Source organism: Gymnodraco acuticeps, unplaced genomic scaffold (assembly GCF_902827175.1).
Source record: "Gymnodraco acuticeps unplaced genomic scaffold, fGymAcu1.1, whole genome shotgun sequence".
In the NCBI taxonomy this organism is placed as follows: Eukaryota; Metazoa; Chordata; class Actinopteri; order Perciformes; family Bathydraconidae; genus Gymnodraco; species Gymnodraco acuticeps.
Window position 1 is genome coordinate 327,533 of NW_022990423.1, and position 22,888 is coordinate 350,420.

A 22,888-nucleotide genomic window follows, 5' to 3' on the forward strand; every position below is an offset into this window, starting at 1 on the left:
TTGACTTTTTTTAATTTGTTGCCAATCTGTTCCACGGTACGGTAAAAACCATCTCTTTCTGCAATTGTTGGATAATTGCTTTGGACCGCGTGCTCCCCTCCAGCTTCCTCTGTACCTCTTCGGAAGACCAGATTCCCAGTAGGTAGCTGGTCTCTTCAGTGGACCACTGCTGCTTGTTAAGTTTCTCCATCGGTGTGTACAAACTGGATCAAACGCGGACTTCTTGTTGTTAATGTTCAGGAGTTGATCCCGCCCCCGCCTCGACGTAAGCGTGACGTATGTGGTGCTTTTGCTATGGCCGGACAATTTTTTGGTGCTTGAAACGAACCGGATTCCGGAACAAAGAGGCTGCTCCACTGCGGTGTGAAGAGGAAAACCCGGTGCTTTTCAAGCTCCAGCTCCGAACCGGCCCCGAAACACCGTTGGTGTGAATGAGGTATTAGTGGAGGAAGACAATTGTGACATCACTTACGCGACTCTGGGATCAGTAGTCTTTGTAGTTGCGTATTTTTCATAGTCTTATATTTCAACAGTTTTACGATAAATTGTGTCATTTTTGACATGGAAATTATTTTTAAGATTGACAAACATCATATGTGTAACTCATGGCACTATTCAAACGGGATCGAAAGATAAGTTTTCTCTCTCCATTGACTTCTATACATTATTTTTCCGAAATAAGGTCCCATAGACCGGAAGTATATGGGCGTGACTTCGCCACTCTATAGATGGGAATTGTTTATTGTAAACTGTGAAAAAACCAAAATATGCTTAATTGCGGCTCCTACACTCTTAAAACGACTATGGTTTTTCTCCTATGTGAACACGAAGATGTGATTTGAGAGCGCTTGATGTAGTGAACGTTTTCCCACACTCTTCACACCAGTATGGTTTTTCTCCAGTATGAATACGGTGATGTGATTTGAGAGCACTTGATTGAGTGAACGTTTTCCCACACTCTTCACAGCTGTACGGTTTTTCTCCCGTGTGAATACGTTGATGTGATTTGAGAGCATTTGATTGAGTGAAAGTTATCCCACACTCTTCACAGCTGTAAGGTTTTTCTCCAGTGTGAATACGTTGATGTGTTTTGAGATTACTTGATTGAGTGAAAGTTGTCCCACACTCTTCACAGCTGTATGGTTTTTCTCCAGTGTGAATACGTTGATGTGTTTTGAGATGACCTGATTGAGTGAAAGTTGTCCCACACTCTTCACAGCTGTACGGTTTTTCTCCAGTATGAATACGGTGATGATTTTGTAGATCACCTGATGTACTGAAAGTTGTCCCACACTCTTCACAGCTGTACGGTTTTTCTCCCGTGTGAATACGGTGATGTCTTTTGAGAGCATCTGATCTAGTGAAAGTTGTCCCACACTCTTCACAGCTGTACGGTTTTTCTCCAGTGTGAATACGTTGATGTGTTTTGAGATGACCTGATTGAGTGAAAGTTGTCCCACACTCTTCACAGCTGTACGGTTTTTCTCCAGTATGAATACGGTGATGATTTTGTAGATCACCTGATGTACTGAAAGTTGTCCCACACTCTTCACAGCTGTACGGTTTTTCTCCCGTGTGAATACTGTGATGTCTTTTGAGAGCATCTGATCTAGTGAAAGTTGTCCCACACTCTTCACAGCTGTACGGTTTTTCTCCCATGTGAATATACAGGTGGCTCTTTAAATTTCCAGATGTTGTAAAGGATTTGTCACATTGCTGACAGCTGTGACGTCTCTCTCTTCCTTTCGGTTTCTAGAACAGAGGGACAGAGAAAGAGAGAAATTCAATCTAAAAAGCATAAATACACAAGTTAACACAATAAAAACTCACTTAAAGTGGACCTATCATGCTATATTTGAACAATATATTGTAGGGCCATATAAGTATATAAAATAGTATTTTTTTCAAAATACCAAAAAGATCCTGCATTTTAGCCACGCCTCATTTCGCTCTATTTGCTCTTTCCAGCGCTGTTTTTGCAGGAGGCTGATTCTGTGAGCTGCAGCTGACCACGCCCCCCTGCAGGAGAGGAGAGTGTGCTCTGAGATCAGCTGCTGGGCTGCAGCGGGGAGAAGAGGGGGAGAAAAAGAGATCTCCGTCCACCGTGTTTTATTCTTATAGAAGTAAGAAGAGAAGTAACGGGGCAGAAAACCTCCTTTTTACGCAGCGGTCCAGACATAGACATCAAACGGCGACACATATTCAGTGTGCAGTTCGTTTGGCATTAGGGCAGGGATATCTAGATACTTTCCAAGGTTTGACATGATGAATTGTGCTACTTTTAAAGCAAGCAACGATGTTTTCAAATCTGTAATCAAATAGCTCCTCAAATAGCTCCTCATAAACACTATCGAAGACCATTGCTACGTTAGTTCAAACAGTAACAACGGACTATTTTTCTTAGCGGATGCATGTCAATTTAAATCAATACAACTATTTTTTAAATCTATAAAATCATTTTCTAAATCCATAAAAGCATTTCAATTAATATTGGGAGTCATATCGTTACTTTGTTGAGAATGTGGCCGTGTGATAAGCGGGATAATGTGCACATTGCATAATGTGCCTTCATGCCGATCTAGAGCCCTCCGCTTCGCGTCGGGCTCCTGATCAGCCTGTCGGTGTTCTTTTCCCCATAATGACCGCAACGCTGCACATTATCCCTTACATATGATTATATAGAGTCATTATTCATTTGTTTTAAAGCAGGAGGCGCAAACGCTTGCCTCGGGGAGGGAGAAAAAGAGCCACAGCGGAGAATAAACAGAAGGGCAACCATGCAAGGGAAGTCTTCTTCGCTGCTTTTGTGGCAGACTACAGCGCCACTTACAGGCCTGGCATATGTACTACAGCGTCTCCAGCGCTTTCAAGCAGCAATGGCCGGCCGTGGCCCAACCTCTCATTCCCCTGATAGGTGGAGAGTTGACCAATAGCCATTGCGCCACTTTACTGACGTCAGTAAAGTGTTCAAATCTGGATCAGTCTGTATCAGATCCGTTTGCAGCCCCTTTTTTTAGAGATTTGGGTATGGAGGAAAATAGAGAGGGTTGTGTTTTCTGACACTTGGTGAGTTCCCTGGAACACCGGGGACACATGTTCATGTATAAAAGACGTACAAGAGTGCATTTTCGATGATAGGTCCAGATGACTCGAAAGGACTTTACTTTTTAAAATAAAATATTTGCATTTGTATTGTACGAAGCCCCTAGAGGGCAATGAAAGAAAAAAAAGAGAGAGAAAGTCTCTTCTCGTTCGCAGGAGAAAGTAGGAAGTGGAGCGCACAGGAGACAGCCGTTTCATTGCAGACTGTTATGTTTATGTGGGGAAATACATTATTTGAGATATATTTCAAACTCGGACTTCATTTTAGGGACATTTCGGCCAGGGGTGTAGAGTTATTTGTTCAAGCACCGGATCGGCAAAACAGGAGAGTCTGTGAACCAGTCTGCCTTGACCTATGTATTCATGTCTGTGACTCTCACAGTATCTGCTGCCCACAGCTGCTTCATAGAAGAAAAACCTCCTTCACTTCATGAAATCTCTGCAGCACCAGGAGGCAGTAACGTGTAACTCAGCAGAATCTGAGAAGAGCAGCACCAGCTGCAAAGAGCTGTGCCTTCACTGTGTTTACCTTCATTAGAACAACACACACACACACACACACACACACACACACACACACACACACACACACACACACACACACACACACACACACACACACACACACACACACACACACACACACACACACACACACACACACACACACACACACACACACACACACACACACACACACACACACACACACACACACACACACACACACACACACACAGAACTGCCCAATTATTCCCCCTATTACCTGTTTGATGATTTCAGAGCCCCACTCTCCATTGTTGTTAATGTTGAAAATAAAACTCTAGTTTCATAACCACTGTCTTTTAACTGATTTAAACTGGGGTTATTCATCAGGATTTCGTAGGACTTGACTTGCTTGACTCTCACCCCAGTAACTTGAGACTTGCACATGTATGACTTACTCCCACCTCTGGTATACAGGAGACAGAGGGAGACGGCATCCTGTCACTGCGAGTCTCAGGATGCTCCGTTCCTCTTGTGTTTTGTTTTTTTGGTCTAATTATTGTCTAAACTTTGTTGTGTCTGTATGAAACGTCATAAGAGACCATGCTTTTGATCCTGTGGATTACATTTGCCTTCTGCAGACCATGTCTGGCCCTTCAACTTTCCAAGACACACCTGAGTGACAGCACGAACAGGTATGGCGAGGAGCCCCGGCCTCTACGCTGCTACAGACGCGAGGCTATGCTAGAGCTACAATGCGATCGGCCTCCTACGAATACACCAAGCCATCTGTGCTCTTCGTTATTGGATGAAATCCCTCGGGAGCCGCTTAGAAACACCAGGAAAAAGACACGAGGAAGGAGGGGAGGCGTTCAGAATACGGCGGAGATTCAGCCGGCCACCACTTCCATCCATCATTCTCACAAACCTGCGCTCATTGAGCAACAACGTGGACACACTAAGGACATACACAAGGTACTGTCATGAATTTCTCGAGGCCTCTTTATTATGTTTCACGGAAAGTTGGCTCCAATTTACGATGCCTGAATCTCTCTTTGAAGTACCCGGACTCACCCTTGTTCGAGCAGACAGGGATGCGAACTCGGGGAAAACCAGAGGAGGCGGTATTTGTGTGTATATTAATGATCTGTGGTGCCGATCATACTCAGTAAAATGTAAAACCTGCAATCCCAACGTAGAAATTCTCGGCATGACGTTAAGACCCTTTTATCTGTCTAGAGAATTCGGGTGTATTTTACTGTTTGTTGTTTACGAGCCTCCCAGCGGCAGAGGACACTGTGTTCACGAGCTGCAACTCAGCCACCCCGATGCACCGGCAATAGTGCTCGGGACATGAAGCAATGTCGTCTGGAGACTGTGTTACCTGGGTTCCAGCAGTATGTTAGGGATCACAGCAGGAAAGACAATATCCTGGACAAATGCTTTGTTAATGATAAAGGAGCCTATGTGTCTAAATACAGACCACCAATACTGAACTCTGATCATAATGTTGTGAATATGATACCAGTGTATAAGACCAAACTCAAGGGAAATCAACCAGAAAATAAAGTAATAAGGACATGGACAAATGAAAGTAGGGAGCAGTTGAAAGCCTGTTTTGATTGGACAGATTGGGACATTTTTCAGGAAGGTTCACCAGATGAAATAACTACTGTTACCAAAGACTGTAAGAGAATATTTTCATCTGATCTGTTTATAGAGTTTCTTATTGTTTTATAGAATCTGTGATACTGCAAACATCTGCTTGTAGTCAGTCAAAGACCCCTGTGTAGGTTGAGGCTTGTCTGGATCTCTTTGAGACAAGTAGACTATTGTCTCACATCTGCTACTAATTAGGTATACGCGGGCTTTCTGGGAGCCCGCCTCTCCTCGTGTTGGTTAGATGTTTTGTGTCTTTTGGGGCAGAGATTACCTTGGTGGAGCACAAGGACAGTGTGAAACTAGGATGATTTCCCGGCCGTGTGTAATTGTCTGTCTCTCAATAAATATCAGTGTATGACAGGTGAATCCAGTTTCCCTCATTTGATGATGCGCTCAACATTGCTGCAAAGAAGTTTTAACTTCACAATTGGCGTCGCGAACGGTTACCAACAAATCGTCGAGCTGGTGAGTGTAATTTCAAATCTATATTTTGACATTGCCTCGCCAGACTCTGTGATTGACGGTATAAAATTACCTGTGGAACAGATAGATGCAATATTTTTGGTTTCCTCTGTGTGTGGGCACGGCAAATATTCGGAGAGACCTTAAAGAGGGCATCAGTAATGTGGAACTTCGGTTTAAAAGCAATGTAAAGATTTGTACTGAAACGAATCGCCGAATTCTGGAGATTTCAACGGTTTAACTAGTTAAATCAACTCGCCTCGAAATCACCCTGTTGCTGCTGCAGGAGGAGGGTGTGGGTAATTCCCCCCCCCCCCCCCCCCCCCCCCCCCCCCCCCCACCTGTGGGGAGCAGCACACACGGGGATAAACAAAGCACAGTGTCGTATCTTCTTAAATCGCACCATTATGAGTTTTGGAACTAAACAGAACTCTTATTAACGGGAAACGTGATACGAAATATTACGTCACGCTGTGTTTCATAAACTGAGGGGTTGTTGAATTTGGCTGTTGTTCAAATAAAGGGTACTGAATTCATTAAAAGTCTCTGCTCTCCGGATCGGGGAGGGCAGAGCACCACTAAATTAGCATAGTGGTTGTTGATTGAGAATAATGTGGTTATTACTCTTCAGCAGATTCCGTTCTTAGAATTAATTTAATTAATTAATATCTCTGCTCTCGGTCGGTTGAGCAGTTTTACCACTACATTTGCATAGTGGTTTTGATTGAGAATAAGGTAGTTTATTGCTCATCAACTGAATTAATGTTTAACAACACAGACTTGTATTTTCTGTTAATCACACCATAAGCTCAAGAACTAAATTGAGCTATTAAATGGGAAGGGTGGTGGCAGAATATTACATTCACACTGTGTTTAATAAACTTACGGATTATTGAATTGGATTTTGTTTAAAAAAAATTAAAAAATTTAAATAATTTAAAAAAAAACAATAAGTAAAAATAAGTACTGATATTTCCCTACCCCCGCTGAAGTTTCCCTAATTCGGATTAAAATTAAACTGGATGAGTTTAGCTGTCACCTGATATTTGTTGCGGGTTCATGTTTGTTTGTATAATTGTTTCGTGTTTGTTTGTATACCTGCCGTCTTGTGCATGTTTTTGTAACAACTAATAAATGAATCAGTCCACAGCCAAGGTAAAATGAATCTAAATTTCCGCAAAAGGAAAATAAATAGCAAAAAAAAGCCTCTGTTTTACACCCGGGAACCTCAGAGGCATAACTGCGGGTCATCTGTCTGCTCAAATAGGTCAATGTTGTATTATTTGTTTCATTTATTCTTAATCTATGTATTGTATGGTAATAATGAAAATAAAATAACCTAATGTATTGAACACATTCCGAAACAAAGCAGATAAGACAAGACTTAGACACAATGGTGATTGAACCTTTTTGCACGATTGATGCAAAATGAAAACTTTGTCATTATCTGTTTCCAACTGGCCACTGGAATCAGATAATGGATATGAGTTGAAGTTCAATTACAGTTTTAAATATAGTTCAACATCCTTTTCTATACTCTGCTTGGTGCTGCAGAAGAAGAAAATAAAATAAAACGCAAGACACGGGGTCAGAGACAGGCGTGACCTCTGGAAGGAGAAGATAATCTGAAGCAGACCACGGCGCGACCCATTTGGGGTTTTATGACCACAGCACAAAGGAAGATCTAATTTCAGCAGTCAGTTTTTTTGGCAGAACTTTTGAGCATTTTTAAAATGTCTTTTCTTGCCTCTGTGCAAGGCTTAGTCTTTCTATCTGTATAGCCACTGGTGTAAAGTAACTAAGTTCATAAACTTAACAAGTCCTATACTTGGGCACAATTTTGAGATACTGGTACTTTATTTGAGTATCTAAAATGTTTTGCTGCTTTATTTTTCTACTCCACTACAGTTCAGTGGTACATGGTGTACTTTTACTCCACTACATGTATTTAATACCTTTAGTTACTTCACAGATGTGGATGAATGATGTGAAATATAACCAAGTGTTGAATCAGATTTTAGTTCCACCTGGAGTAAATCCACCAGCTACCCTGCAGTATACAAAGTCATTCAAACTAGCTGCACCTTTACCAGCTTTGAGAACACTTTCATGATCAATCATTATAAAACATATCATATATATTATTCTGAAATAAACCAATCTGCACAACGACTACTTTTACTGTCGCTATTTTCACTATATTTTGATGACAATACTTTTATACTTTTACTTGAGTAACATTTTGAATGCAGTACTTTTACTGTAACTTAGTATTCCTACACTCTGGTACTTCTACTTGGACTCAAGAACAAGATCTGAGTACCTAAGCTAACGTTAGCCAGAAACCTTCCATTTTGACACAAAGAACAATGGGGTAATTTCAAAGTAATTCGAAGTAATTCACACAGCCTCTTCCCTATGGGAGGAGCAGCAGTTTCAGCTTCATTTAAATATGTCGCGTGGTTATAGATGGATTTATTTTTTCCTCTAAAAGAGAGAATGTGTATTTTATGTTAGTATTTCAAAAATCTCCTGGCGGACAATCCCCCCAGACCCCCTGCGGGGGTTGGGTTTTCAGCATGTCAACTCTTTCACTTGTGAGGAAATGGCAGGATTGGCTCCAGGTCGCTTTTTTTTATTTACTACAAGACAAATGTTTTTATTTCATTTTTATTTCATACAGTTCAATTTGGATTGTGACAGGGAAATATTCTAAACCTCACGCGTGGCGTTTCACTGACAAGGGGGCGATATAGCGTGTATGTAATTACATTTCAAATACTGATTTGAGCCCCACCACTGTATGGGTTAGCCCTACCATAGATTACCCAACGCAAATATCGCAAATACTCGGGAGCCGATAAGTCAATAAGTTGCTTTTCGCGACAGGCACACAATAAAACAGTGGAAACAAACATGTGTTTGACTTTCATTATTTAATGAAACTGTGTGCCCTTTATAGTCTGTGTCCAATATTGTGTATTTGTATATATATATTATATATATATATCCTAAATATATGCTAAGGTCCCGCTACGGACACGATAGCAGTCACTTCGTGCGCATGTGTGTAATTAAACCCATGATATCAAAATCTCACTCCAGCCAGGTACCCAAAGTTAGCAACCCTGTCCATACCCCAATAATATTTTATTGATGACAAGTTTGCATCCCTGCCTGTTATCGTTTTCATCACGGAGCTAAAAAAAAATGGTGTATTGATTACTGATCTGTGCAAGTCCAATTTGTTAACTGACTTTGGTTCTAATGTTAATTTGATTTCAACCCATAAGTAATTATTTAAATTAACTCAACATTCCACATGATGGATTAGTGTTCCACATTTTTCCCACTAATTTGTTTATGATTAGGCCAATGGTAAAGAGAGACATTTATGACCCTGTGTCCTTTTTGTTAGCACGTGGTTCCATTTTGTCTAATGGCGTTGGACAGCTTCACTAAGAGTCACCCAGTTCTACCCTGCTACAGTCCGGCTGAGTGCAGTCACAGAGATGCTATGGCTGCTCTACATGACATTAATGGTTTGGTCCGAGAATGGACACCATTTCCTGCTCCCAGAGAGAATGACGCTCCTCACACTGAACAATACAGCCATTGACACTGTCTCACGTGGGTCTGCTCCCCCCCACCGAGCCATGAACTGGAAGCTGGAACACTTGGAACTGTCACACCAGCACCAACCCTTGGGTCAGTTAGATGAGACTAACGGCTTCACTTAGGGCATATGGGTCAGAAATATGACTCTCGTTACCACGGAGTGGGTTGTTTGTTTTTTAAGGCTATTCATACTGCTATGCAGAGTGAAGAGCCCCTACTATTTTAACAAATAGGCCTGTCAGGGGCCTCTTACTGTCTACTTCTGCATGTATTCACATTATATGGACCATGTTTACACCTGTTGAAACTAGGGCTGCACGGAACTCAGGCTACAATACAACCATTTTGTTCTGCTCTAACGATTCAATTTATAAATTCTACATCAAAATAGTTCGTTTTTATTGTTTCCAATGATAACGTCACCTTAAGTGGAGGAATGCAAACCTGTTTTAAAATGTAAGGTTTTGAATTTCTTTGACATTTCTCAGTAATGACACCCTCAGACGCCCACTATCATTTATGCCAGTGGTTCCCAAACTTTGTTGTGCCCAAGGCACACCAAAGGACAAGTAAAAAAAAAAAATCTCAAGGCACACCTATTGTGAAAAGATAGCCCTTATAACACGTGTTATCACTCATATTATGTAAAGTATCTGTAAATGTGCATAATTATTTACTAATGCCAAATAAAATGTGACAAAAACAACTATATTACGAAATATTTCCGAAATTAATTTGAAACTTTATCAAATTAGGCTTCATCAAAGCAGCAACACACTCATTTACACCAGACATGTCACAAAATAGAAAATGAGGCAAAAGAAACTCAGCAGAAATTCAGCACAGACAACTGTCAATGCAAGGAAGCTGCATTGTCCATGGTCCGGAACTACAAATTATAAATGTATTACTTAAAAAAAAATGTAATATATTACACTACTTCGTTACTATCTACATAAAGTAACTCGGTACTTTACTCGTTACTTTCCTCGCCGAGCACGTACAAACTGCGCATGCGTGAGTGGCAATAACTTTCCTTACCAGTAGGCGGCGGTAGTCAAGCCCCCAGGTAGTGCGCCGGACTCAGATGAACATATTCGTGCTGGCCAAACGGCGGTACTACACTTCCGGTTTGGTTGCCAGGCCCGAAAACACTTTTCCCATTGACTTACATGGGGAAAGAGTGGTCTGTAACTCGTTGGATAATTGTTTAACTAAATAAACTACCCAGTATGAACACTTATATAGCCCTTATTAAAAAACATTCGTTCCTCAAGTTGTAAAACATTTGCTAATAACGTTATTCTGAGAGTTATTTCCCTCTGCATTATGAACGCGCATCTAATCCACGGGACCGCGCAGCCCGGCACGTTCATGTTACGTGTCCCGACCAATCAGAGCACACTGTGCTCACAGGGAGGGTGCTGGAGCCAGGCTCTGGCTGGAGCTTTTGGAGCTACAACGAGCGTTAATGGCAGAGAGTGAAATTCAGTGAATACACGTAGTTTACAGAGATGCTGTATGAGGAACCAATGTGAGTGGCGTTTATCTTTACCCATGGATGCACAATGGGAACGGATCCATATCGTCTTACTGCCATCCCACGGAGCTGTAATAATGGATATATTGCACATGTTTGCTGTAATTCATTGTCATACTACATGGGCTGTATGATTGAATCTTGTACCGTAAATGTTGTATTAAATGGAGTTAATATTACCGATATCACTAGATCATTACTAGCTAGCCGCTAGCTGCTAACTGCCGCCTCGTTCATATCAAATCCATGGCGGTAGTGTGTATTTGTCATTTAATACAGGCAACAACCGGAAGACAGAGAAGAAGAATAGACTGCGTGATATAAAATAATGGGCATACCTCCACCCCTCGATAGTTATCGCTGACTCAGCCATGTTTATGCAGCACTGCACGTGGAGATGTGGACGCGCAAGTCGCGCAGATTACGTACATAAACCTACAAAGTACTGATATAGTAAATTAAAAAATAATTGATTATTTTTGTGTAGTTGTATATTGAAAAAATAATGTATGGTTGTCACAAAATCCCACGGCACACCCGGACTTGCCTCACGGCACACCAGTGTGCCGCGGCACACCGTTTGGTAACGGTGGTAACTCAGATGCTTACATGGACTTGTATGTTTTTTCCTTCATATCTAACAGAAATAAGAGAGAAAGAGATGGGAAAGTGAGTAAAGAGGGATAGGAAGGAGGAGAGATATTTGCGAGTTGCATACTCACTCTGAGTTTTCTCGATTAATAGCTTATATAGACAATACCATGCTTAGATAGACTCCTAAGTTATTATTTCATATGTGACAATATGTAAGAAAAGGGAGGGAAGAGTCAAATTATATTGAGAAATTGAGCAATTGATTTCATATTGGAACATTCATTTCTCAAACCTATGTTTTATGGAAGAGGAAATGTACTTCTGATAAACTAATCCTTGATCAAACGGTAAATGGTGAATTAATATAACATTTATAATAATTGAGAAAGGGTTATTCCACAGGGACTAGCTCACATTTAACTTAAAATAACATTTCTCTGCTTTGGACTGATGAGTATATGATTCTTGCATGTTAAATGACTAACACAAACCTTACATTTATAATGTGCATGTCTCAGGAAGGCTCCCAAATCATTCTGAGGGGGCCTATCCTATTTTTGTAATTGAATGATAATGTGCTAATCCATTACCTTGAGTTGTCTGCACTCAGGAAAACATCCCTATCAAGTGTTAACCCAATAACTAGGACAGCTCTGAAGGCCAAGGGTCAGAGAGAGAGGATCACACTCTGCGGCTGCAGAGAGCAACTTATCCACGGGCAAGGAGGTCGTTCGAGATGAGAGGATTCTAATCTTCAACTTTCTGATGAGATGGGATGCTTCTTCATTTTCGCTCGCAGGACGAGCGATGGTTTCAGAGGCTTCATACAAGGTTCATGTTTCATTGGAGGAGCAGATGTTTTTATAACCTCTCCCATCACGGGGGGCATCTGGATGTGCCACTTGGCATAGGCAGGTGCACTGCTCTCAAGCAGATAGCAGAAGGAATGCAGAAAGATGAGCCTCTGTTTCACTGGGAGATCATACAGTGCTCACTGAATTGAGCCACAAAAGCAGAGCAATTGGGGGGGATTGAGATATGGCGCTCTGATGAAGAAGAGTTTTGAGCCAATCAGCACCTCAGTGCTAATCTACAGATAATTGAGTTATGGCGCTCTGATGAAGAAGAGTTTTGAGCCAATCAGCACCTCAGTGCTAATCTACAGTATCAGGATGCCTTTACACACCAGACATTCTGTGTCATAAAAGAGAGGAGGAAAACATGTCTTCTAGCTCTCGTACAAAGATAACATTTGAATTGAATGACCAGATGATTACAGATGTACAATTAATGATTGTTTTTGTATTCCCAATGAACAGATATGTGTTAAATAGTGGTGATAAATATATTTTATCAGATTACACTTTCAAACTAATTAATTAATTGATATTTTCAGATTTATAAGGTATTGAACAATAAGATATTTCTAATATTATAACAGACAATGTTACTATCCTTAATCATTACCAGGTAAGACAGATGTTTTGATATTGATCTCAGTTGATGCTCTGAATAAAGAACAGATGTTTTGATATTGATTACAGTTGATGCTCTGAATAAAGAACAGATGTTTTGATATTGATTACAGTTGATGCTCTGAATAAAGAACAGATGTTTTGATTTTTTTCCTTTTCAGGTCGTTATACAATAAAATGTTTGATTCTTCAGATTGTTAAACATTTTGAGAATTGTTTAGCTTTCCCTTCAGATTTTGAAATGACATAATGATTGATAGTTGAAGTAATGTAATTAATTAAATATCATGCCTTACTCTTGAATAAAGCGTAATGAAGTAAACGTAAAGTAATGTTAAAGATTGAGGACACTGTAACTTTACAGATTACAGATTGATCGATTCATCACTGTGAATGTATACCTTAACTAGGAACCTTAGCTGGATCTCTCATGATTCTGATTTATACCTCAATTGGATTTATTATAAATCCTAAATTCTAATTGTGTTTTAATAAGTAATTGCCTTAAAGTAAATCTTTGAGATGTGAGATGATTTAGAATCTGTGTTTGATGAATGAGATTAACTGAGTGATAAATGATAAAATATCTTATTTTTGAAACATATATTTTGCTATAATATTTTGTATCCCATGTGGTTATTATTGTGCCTTTTGCCAAAAGATGCCAAGCACTGAAGAGAGATGATTTTTATTATGATTGACTGTGTTCAATCATGGTGATTGAAGTGTTTTTCAATCTTGTTCTATTTTGAATGTAATGTATCTGAGCCCACCCAACTCTGAAGACGCTTATTGATTTTAAGTATTGACTGAAATATTCTTAGACTAATGTTAATTGGTTATCAATAGATTGATAAAAGGGTGAATCTGTAAGAGAATATTTTCATCTGATCTGTTTATAGAGTTTCTTATTGTTTTATAGAATCTGTGATACTGCAAACATCTGCTTGTAGTCAGTCAAAGACCCCTGTGTAGGTTGAGGCTTGTCTGGATCTCTTTGAGACAAGTAGACTATTGTCTCACATCTGCTACTAATTAGGTATACGCGGGCTTTCTGGGAGCCCGCCTCTCCTCGTGTTGGTTAGATGTTTTGTGTCTTTTGGGGCAGAGATTACCTTGGTGGAGCACAAGGACAGTGTGAAACTAGGATGATCTCCCGGCCGTGTGTAATTGTCTGTCTCTCAATAAATATCAGTGTATGACAGGTGAATCCAGTTTCCCTCATTTGATGATGCGCTCAACATTGCTGCAAAGAAGTTTTAACTTCACAAAGACTATATTAACTTCGGTGTTCCCACTAAAGAAATACAAATCTATCCAAGTAATACATCATATGTGACTAAGGACATTACAAAAAGTTATTAAAACCAGGAAAATAGCTTTCAAAAACAAAGACTACAGAGCACTTGAACAGACAGAGAGAGAACTGAAAGTCAAATTGAGGGAATCAAAACTGGCGCACAGAGAGCTTTTGGGAAATGCTTTTAAAGCCAAAGACCCCAAAAAGTGTGGGACACCATGAGAACCGTGACAGGAATGACCTCTACAGCTAAACCTATTGTGAAGGACAAGACATACTTGATCCATACCAATTTGCCTATAAGCAAGGGGGTGGTACTGCTGCTACTCTGGTTCACATCATCACTAAACATTTAGATAAACGTCACACCTATGCAAGAGCCCTCTTCCTAGACTTCTCAGCAGCAACACAATACAAGCAGACATCTTGGTGTCAAAAATAGCCAAAATGGAAGTAAATCCATACCTGATTTTGTGGTATGACGCTTTCCTCACCAGTAGAGAGCAACTTGACCAAACCCTGTCATCTGCCATCACAACCAATGTAGGGGCCCCCAGGGCTGCGGGAGTTCAGCTGTGCTTCTTTTAGCTTCTTTTGATGACTTTACTGAACTGCTGTCTATAGTGTGTTTTGACTTTGACCGTCTAGTCATTGTTGGTGATTTTAACATCCATGTTGACAACCCCCAGGACAGAGGGGCTAAAGAACTGTTTTGTGTTCTTGATAACTATGGTGGGGACCCTCTCATGACATCCAACTATAGGCCCATCAGTATCTTACCCATAGTATCCAAGGTATTTGAGAAAATTGATTGCCAAACAAATCATCAATCATTCTCAACAACGGCTCCTTTCCACTACATCCAATGCAATTTGGATTCAGGGCTAATCACTCAACAGAAACAGCGACATGCTTCTTCGTGGAGAATGTTAAGGCATCAATGGACAGGGGTGAGGTTGCGGGGGCCGTGTTCCTTGACTTACGGAAAGCTTTTGACACTGTTAATCACAACATCTTATTGCAAAAAATACTCAACTTAAATGTTTCTATAGAATTCACCAACCTCTTTAATCCGTATCTTTCATCCCGCTCCCAATGTGTTCAAATTGAGAACCATAAGTCTAGTGTTTGTCAACTGGAGTACCGCAGGGCTCTGTATTGGGCCCAATCCTGTTTAGTATGTACATAAATGATCTGCCTTCTGTGTGTGGAGAATGTGATGTATTGATGTATGCTGATGATACAGTTGTTTTTACTCATGGCAAAACCGCAGAAGAGGCTGCTACCAAGGTCACTGATGTGTTGGAGAATATTACATCCTGGCTTAACAATAATTGTTTGCAACCAAATGTCTCAAAGACAGTGTGTATGTTCTTCTCCAAGGGCCACAGCATTATAACAGAACAAGATGTTTTCTTTTCCGGAAGGAGACTTCAGGTTGTCTCGGAGTACAAGTACTTGGGAGTACATATTGACACAAACCTCAATTTCAAAACCCATATCAAAAAGGTCTGCAATAAAGTAAAGTTCAATCTGTCAAATTACAGATACATTAGAAACTTCCTATCATCTGCAGCAGCTAAGCTATACCTTCACTCAATGGTCCTCTCCCACATCTACTACTGTCTGATCAGCTGGTCTAATGCTCACTCTACAGCTCTAAGGCCACTGAACTAACTCCATGGTCCTCTCCCACATCTACTACTGTCTGATCAGCTGGTCTAATGCTCACTCTACAGCTCTAAGGCCACTGAACTAACTCCATGGTCCTCTCCCACATCTACTACTGTCTGATCAGCTGGTCTAATGCTCACTCTACAGCTCTAAGGCCACTGAACTAACTCAATGGTCCTCTCCCACATCTACTACTGTCTGATCAGCTGGTCTAATGCTCACTCTACAGCTCTAAGGCCACTGAACTAACTCCATGGTCCTCTCCCACATCTACTACTGTCTGATCAGCTGGTCTAATGCACACTCTACAGCTCTAAGGCCACTGAACTAACTCAATGGTCCTCTCCCACATTAACTACTGTCTGATCAGCTGGTCTAATGCTCACTCTACAGCTCTAAGGCCACTGGAATCACTGTATAAACAAGCACTCAGAACAGGAGACAAAAAGCCATTCCGGTATCATCATTGTCACATTGTTAAAAAGTATAATCTGTTCAGCTGGGAAAATCTCAGTTTACAAAAACATCTGCTTAGTTTATAAGATCACTCGTGGGTTGGCTCCTCCTCCTCTGGCTGGCTGTATCAGCCTAAAGTCCACCTCAACCAGGGCTACTAGAGGTGCGGCTAGGGGAGACTGCACCATCCCATTTAGGAAGAGCGCATTCAGCCAGGCTGTCTTTCATTCCACGCATCCCATCAATGGAATTCAATACCACAACCAATGAGAGAGTCCTCATCCCACTACACATTCAAGCACAGTGTTAAAAAGTGGCTCATTAATAATCAACAGTGTCAGCACTGATGTGTGGGTGTAGGTGTGTGGATGAGTGCGTATTGTAAATGTTTTATTTATTATCATGACTTGCTCTTATCTGTATTCAGTGATGTCATCTGTTGTAAATATGTACAATGGTATAACAATGTTGTGGTATTTTTATTATTGCTTTTAGGATGTCAATCACCATCTGGCAAAGGGACTATCGATGAAAACTAGCCTTTTGGCTAATTGACTACTTTTACATGTTTTTAATATGTTGATTAATGTACACTGTCCCTTGTTTCAAATAAATCAATTCAATGGACTGACTCAGCATGTGACGGAGCCTACGCACAATAAGGGGCACACTCTGGACTTAATGATCTCAAAGGGTCTGAATATCTCTGAGGTTGTGGTGACTGATGTTGCGCTCTCTGTTGATTCCTTTGAGAGCTCTATTTCTGTTCACACAAATGTTCAAAAAGAGGTAACCACAAAGCCATATTTAACTGAAAACGCTATAATACTAACTCAGAATGTTTCTTCCACACTTGCCCCTGCTAACATCTCAATAAATGAGCTAGTAGATCATTTTAATTCAAAAATACAAAATGTTATAGATGCTATTGCTCCAAGTAAGGTAAAGGAAGTGACTGGCAAGAAAAGATCTCCATGGAGAAAGGCCATGACCGTGAGAACAGAGAAAAGAGAGTGTCGAAAAGCTGAACGTAGGTGGAGAAAAACAAATCTCCAGGTTCACTTTGAAATCTATAAAGAGAGACTTGGCTTTTATCATTTGGAATTGTAAATTGCACGACAGTCTTTCTTCTCTGACATCATTGCCAAAAACAAAAACAATGCACGTGCCTTGTTTGCTACCGTCGACAGACTAACTAACCCCCCAGTGTCAGTATCCCCCCCATTCAGAAAATCAGACAAGCAGTCAGTGCCTCTGCATCAGGTACAGCAAATGTGTTGTCCCTGTGTCCACCTAAAATCAATACAAACACCATGACACAGTTCCATCAGATTAATTATAAACACCTAGAGGACATTATTCAACTTCTGAAATCCTCCTCCTGCTGCCTTGATATTATTCCAACAGGGTTTTTCCAAGATGTTTTTCCTTGCATGGCCTCAGATCTACTTCACATAGTAAACAAGTCTCTTCACTCAGGTGTTTTTCCACAGGCTCTGAAAACTGCAGTCATTAAACCGCTCTTAAAAAAGAATAATCTAGATGCTTCAGTAATGAACAATTACAGGCCCATATCAAACCTCCCATTTCTAGGTAAAATCATTGAAAAAGTAGTTGTTCAACAGTTGAGTAATTTCTTGTATTTAAATATCTGTTTGGATGTGTTCCAGTCAGGCTTTCGACCAAATCACAGCACTGAGACTGCTCTTGTAAAGGTCTTCAATGACATCCACTTATGGCGCATTTCCACTGCAGGGCCTCGCACGGCTTAGTACGGTATAGTTAGGCCTTGGTAGGCCAGGCTCACTTTATGCTGCGTTTCCAATACAGTTTAGGAACTGGGGCAGTAACTATAGTAACGCAGTGTAGGCGGAGCCGTGACATCATCTTCAATGTGTGTCACTACCCGATTTGCAGCCCTGCACTATCTGCAGTGCACATGTGCGAGATGGTCCGCCATATTTGACGACTCCATACGGCAACTCTAATAGGACATTTGACACAGTGGCGTTTGGCAAAGCAGAAAAAGAACACTCAAAAAACCCGACAATATTAATCTGAACGAGAGAGATTAATTATTGTTATTACAACGTGACTTCACTATTATTGAACAACTCCTTTTAGTGGGTCATTTTATTGGTTTAAGTACATTGTCAGAATAAGTGAGAAATGGATGTAACTTCTGTTAGACAGCTATCATACATACTGGAGAAATATTGACTGTGAATATATGCAATATGTATGGCATTCATAATTTATATCTAATTACATTAACTGTGAATGTCCTTCATTTTATTTCAAATAAAATAACAAAATATTTTAATAAAGATATTTGAGACTAGATTTGGCCTAAAAATAAAATCGCGTTTTTTTTTCTAACTAATGGGACAATTTTCGATTTAAACCTTGATTTTTTCTGTTTTTTTCTAAACAAACCAGACCAAGGCAACATTTAAATACATATTTTCTTTATTAACACAATACAAATAAATGAGATTACCAAGTAGTCTAGGCCTATGTGAACAAATCAGTTGTTCAAGAATAAAAATAATAAAATAAAAACAGCACCACGGCACTTGGCTGTCATTAATGTGCAAAGATTTTTTTTAAATCAAACTGAAAAAAAAATCTCTTTTAGGCCATCCCTGAAAAAACTTGTAAAATGAAATACAACAAATAATAAATAATGATAATGAAATGAATAATAAAAAAATAAAAAATACCCTCAAACAAAATAACATCCCTTTAACTTTCTAGGAAGTTGTCTACAGGTTTTTCGCGAGGAAGACAAGCCTGTCTACTGCCTCTGGCTTGAGGCATGCTCTTTGGCATGTTACAATGTTACCCCCCGTACTGAAAACCCTCTCTGAAGGGGCACTTGTGGCAGGAATGGAGAGATATTTCTTGGCCAGATTACTCAGTCTTGGGAAGTTAGCTTCATGTAGCTTCCACCACTGCAGTGGGTCTGTATCAGGGTCTGTCTCAGACGACAACAAATAGGATGACAGCTCAGCTTCAATTTTGTCCTGCTCTGACTGGGAGGTAGACGACACTGTCAGTAGTGATGTGTGGGTCGCGAACAGCTGCAGCTCACAGAATCAGCCCTCTGCAAAAACAGCGCTGGAAAAAGCAAATGGAGCGAAATGAGGCATGGCTAAAATGCAAGATATTTTTGGTATTTTGAAAAAAAAAAAATATTGATATACTTTATATAGGTCGATACAGTAGCCCCTTTTTTAAAAATAGTTTGTTTAGGTGTTGCTATCTGCTTTTGTGTAGCGTGGTTCTACAAGCAAGTCAATGCATTCATTGGGTGGTATCAGAGATTTACACGGGTCTTTAAATGCAATGAAAACAATTGGCCACAGCAAATCATTTATATTAAACTTTATTTACTTTTGAATACTTCAGTACAAAGGATGTATTGAATAATTTAAGTGATATATGTGTATACAGAGCTGCAGATCGGGTAGTCACAGGCAATGTGTCTGAGTTTTGTGCGCGTTCTGGAAAGTGAGAGAGTAAGCTACTACGGAGTCCCTTAAAGCAAAACAAATCTGCGGAGTCTAGAAATGTTTTTAAATCGCGATTTTTCGGTTCAGCCATTTCACAAACCGTAGGAAAGTAAAAATGCAAATTAATCGTTAAAACCGAAAAAATCGCCCAGCCCTATTTGAGACGTTTATCACTCGCGCATGCACGATGCAAATCGGGCAGCCGTCTAGACGTCAAATGTCCTATTAGAGTTGCCGTATGGAGTTGTCAAATATGGCGGCCCTTCTCGCACATGCGCACTGCAGATAGGGCAGGGCTGCAGATCGGGTAGTGACAATGTGAACCACAAAACCAACATCAGCCGTTAGCTGTTAGCCCTCAGAGCTCACAGCTCCTCAGATCTGTTCAGAAACTAGACAGAAGTTAAACAAGTACAAACCACAGACTGTCTGTGTCATGGCGAATACAGTCGCTGCTTTATTTATGTCTGTATAGGGCGTTCCGAGCTGAATAAGGGCGTCACATGAAGGCAAGACGCCCGCCTGGCGGAAACGCTGGAATTAGGAATATATTGTGATGAAGTGCACACTGACCTGAGCTCCAGGGGTCTCTTTCTTCTCCTCCATGCTGCTCATCAGCTGTCCTGATGAAGACCACAGAGCTGCTTCATTATTAATATAATACAAATATTTAGATATAATTCATCATAATCTGTGTAGCAACTTACATTCTAACTTACAGCTCACAGTTTGTTCACTTTTATTTCATTAAAATGACTTTATTCACATAGAAAGTGACATTAATGGTTGTTTGAACCACGGTTATAACGCTATCCGTGTCATTAACTATCACTAAGTTAACACAGAAAGCAAAGATTAGCTAGTGAGACTGTTTAATGTACTCCATGTATACAGTATTTTCTGTATATTGTGTATTCTTTATCTCACTCGCACCATTTCCGTGTCAGACCCATAGACTGTATATATAAATGGACGTAGTGTCCGTGACGTCACCCATAGGATTCTGCAGAGTTGCCGTGAAGCCCTTAGTAGGCGGAGTCGGCCACTAACGGCTCGACTGTGACGTCAGAGTCTAATCCCGCCTTCTCCAAATAAGGGCAAAGAGGCGGAGCCGAGGCGGGACCTGCTGCCTCCGAACTGGAAGTAAACAGAGCTAGCTCAGGCTAAGAAGCTAAGCTAACATGAAATACATGCATACCAAGTTATTGCTAACAGTGTAGTTCCCCTATATAAACGTTACATTCATAATCAAATGAGACAATCTGCAAGAGAATTAGCTATATTTTGTTATTCTTAATGCTTGTCATTCATACGTTGAGAAAAGACAGACTCCACCGCCCGGACCTAACGGAGCCGCAGTGGGCTAGCTCCGGGACGCCGGCTGGAGCTAGCCCCCTGCGGCTCCGTTAGCTCCGGCGGCCACCACTGGGATAATTGGGTCCCCTATTAACATTTGCTCTGGTTTAGCATTATGGTCGTCATAGCCATAGACTATAAAAGTCTTACCCAAGGCTGAATCATAAACTAAAATGTATATGTATGCATAAAGGGTTACATCCTTAGCTGGCTAATAAGTAACAAGCTAAGCTACCAAGCACACAAACACCTGCGAACGGGGTTAACATACAATATTATCATTTTAGACTTCTTGGAAGTTCTGTTGGTACATTCAAGCGCACAGCACGACATTTGAATTGTCTGGTATTTGTAACAATATTCCCTAAAAGGCACAATCACCACGAACACGGCTAAAGCTAAAGGGTCAAGTACATTACTATGACTAACTAACGTTGTAGCCTAGCAGAGTGGACAAGTTGCTGTTAGCTGACAGTGAGGCATGTACGTGTCCATCAAAGTGACCACGCCCTAATTTATGCAAAAACTTTAAGACCTAATATAAATAAAAGGGTTGTGTTAGAAAACAATTCACTCACAGATTCATAATCATGAAGGTGGAATCTAACTATATCGATAATAATATGTATTGCATCCATGGGTAGAAACATGTTTTTTTCTGCTGTAAAGTTGGACATTTTAAAATGGGGGTCTATGGAAATTGCTCCTTTCTGCAGCCAGTCCCTAGCGGCCCATGTATGAACTGCAGTGTGTGGCACTTCCGTATTGGCGTCCCGGCTGTTCCCCAGAGTTTGCAGCTTGGGCTGCTTCTCAGGTCGATTAAATGAAATCCTTGCTTCCCTCACTTGCGTTGTTTCCCTGCCTCTAGTCCCTCCCACCAGGGAAGCATGGAGGGACGCAAGGAAACCACGAGAAGCAGGGAAATGAGTTTTAAGAGCAATGGGACGTCCTTTCCTCCGGAGGGTCACGTGAAGCGAGTTTGTGATGACGCCGCACAGCTGTTCGTCTGACAGCAGCTCTGTCCCCGTTGTTTTCACAAACACCCCCGCCACACATTTACTGACACAAACATTTGTATCATCTGTTGTAGACCCCAATAAATAAAATAAGAACTCATTCTCAAAAAAGTAAACATAAACACCATTCTTAAAATGTATAAACGAACAATAGTTTGATTAATAAGATTAGAGTGTACAATAGAAATAAAATAATTGAGAGAAGAAAAAGAGATATATTATCTATCAAAACCCAGTTAGATTAACATTCATTGGACTGCACACTTTGTTTGTTTGTGTGGATATGTAGCAAATTAACATTTTAAATAGCACTTAATGACTGACTGAATGGAAATGACAATAAATGAAAATGTAAAACGAAAAAAGCGATCATGAAAATGTTTCCAATAAATGAATAAAATGATTTTTGACCACTTTGTTGTTCAGATATATCACATATTTGTAACTAAATGAATACATTAATTGAAACAAAAACACGGTATAACTGAGGAGTGACTCCCGTGAGGTTCATGTATTTTCTTCACTCCGCTGGGAAACTGCTCTCATGTCAAGAAGCATCAGATCAGTGCATGCGCTGCATCGTCCAATCAGTGAGCGATACACAGTAAGGGGGCGGGGCGAGTATCTGAGGA

The 22,888-nt window shown here is 40.5% G+C and overlaps 2 pseudogenes; one reads left to right on the top strand and one right to left on the bottom strand.

The window, feature by feature from the left end:
* Positions 1-22,888, bottom strand: part of LOC117551909 — a 430,097-nt pseudogene that overhangs the window by 223,576 nt on the left and 183,633 nt on the right.
* Positions 1-22,888, top strand: part of LOC117551910 — a 354,701-nt pseudogene that overhangs the window by 176,964 nt on the left and 154,849 nt on the right.